The following is a 2,158-nucleotide window of genomic DNA, read 5'->3' as shown; positions in this document are numbered from 1 at the left end:
TGTACTCTTTTATTGTACTCTATTGCACTTAATGATATAAACAGTGACAGATCTAACTAGTGTTGTATTTTAGCAATTGTTTTGCTCCAGAGTTGATTATCCTGCTTAGTAACAACACCTAATACAATATAAAATAACCACAGTTTATAAACTGTAAGGCTTGTACTGTTAATGTAGTCTTGTCTAAAAGGAATGCTTCGTTGATAACATTGTTATTTGTTGATGACTGCCTTTCCTAGATCAATTGCTAATATCATGTCCACATCTTTATTGAAGAACACCAATCTAAAATAAATTGGGAGAACAATCAATATTGAATCAATATTACATTTCTACTGAAGGGATGCGAGTTAAAGAGGAGGTGAATGGAACATGTTTGTTCAAGTAATATATTTAATCATTCCCATAACACAACCTTGCAGTAATCGTAAGATCCAGGGTATACTGTATATCACAAAGCATTACCACCAGACCACTTTCTTTTCTACAAAGAACAAAACAATGATGTATTGATAAAGCTTCAAACAATTGACTGAGGACGTTAATTGAAGAGTTCCTACATTCACAGTTATGTTACTTGCTAGATCTACGAGAGCAGCTTGTTTTTACTTTTTTTTTTTTTTACACCATTTTTATTTTAGAAATGATCTGAGCATTTTTCTTCCCCTACTTAATAGTTATTCAATATTCTTAAGCAGCTTTATTTAAAACGTGCTGGTCTTTTTACTACATTATTTTACTCATCTTGTATGGCTGTATGTAAGCTGTAGCTTTATTGCACAGTCATCTTGGCTGCAGCTGTTTACAAGGAAAGTAACATTGAACAATACAAATGCTTTTTCTCTAGCTGCATTGAAAATATGAATTATAATGATTTCTGTACATAAACATATTTCCTGTTCAATTTATACACAACATGTCATGATATAAGTGATATAAGTCACACATTTCCATACAATTCTATTGAGGAAAGGGTAGTGTGTTAACTCTAACCCTACCATTACAAGCACACTTAGCTTCCTGCATGTATAACCTTGGATCACTACCGCTTTGAGCTTTATGATTAGTCTTTCATGCTGTCCTTTGTCAACGTTCAGATATATTATGGGGTCTGTTTTTATTCAGCTGTAAAGTAATCTTTAAGTTTAGTCTGCGTGTGGAAGAAATAATAATTCCTTACAACCAACATTCTAAATAATACAAAAATATACCTGGGTATATTTCTTTTCAATTTATTTGGACGTTTACAAGGGCAGTAAATCCATATACAAAGGCAAAATCAAGCATTCTGCTGCTTAAAAAAAACAATATTTCTTATTATAGCAGTTAGTGCCACATTGCAGTGTCAATATTTTTGGTGCCAAAATTTGTTGTTTGCTTGTTTTGTTTTTAAAAGTACAGTTCAGTCAAGATGTATTGTTTAATTTATTAAGTGCTAAAGATATGTTAGCCATGTCAAAACTTTACCAACATCTGACTGCTACTACTACTACTACTACTACTACTACTACTACTACTACTACTAATAATAATAATAATAATAATAATAATAATAATAATAATAATAATAATAATAATAATAATAATAATAATAATAATAATAATAATAATAATAATAATAATAATAATAATACATAATGTAATTGTTTGTATTGGGATTTGCATTATTGCCTTGGTATTATTATTATTATTATTATTATTATTATTATTATTATTATTATTATTATTATTATTGATTATTTTCTTTATATAGCTACCATAGTTTATCATTAAAGTACCTGTTTGGTTACTGGTATTTTTTTGTATATACAGGTATATAATTCAGAAGCTATCTTTTGTTTTTCCATATGGTGTAGTTTGCTTGATGTCGGTTTTAAAAGTGTATTGATTATTGATGTTCTAAAGTGTAATAGTCTCTGTGTGCCCAGAGCTTTTCTGTTGCTTGGATGATGTCTGTTGCATGAAATTACGCCAAATGTGCTACATTTCTTAAATGTCCTATTTTCAAAGGCTGGGAAATTACCCAATGTGAGTGCACGCATACTCATATGTAATCTCCAGACAAGTATCGATGACCTTTCTCGTTAGTTTGATATCTCTCTCTCTCTCTCTCTCTCTCTCTCTCTCTCTCTCTCTCTCTCTCTCTCTCTTTCTCGCT

The sequence above is a fragment of the Polyodon spathula genome, chromosome 19 (assembly GCF_017654505.1).
Source record: "Polyodon spathula isolate WHYD16114869_AA chromosome 19, ASM1765450v1, whole genome shotgun sequence".
NCBI classification, from domain to species: Eukaryota; Metazoa; Chordata; class Actinopteri; order Acipenseriformes; family Polyodontidae; genus Polyodon; species Polyodon spathula.
Note: the sequence above shows the minus strand (reverse complement) of the source record.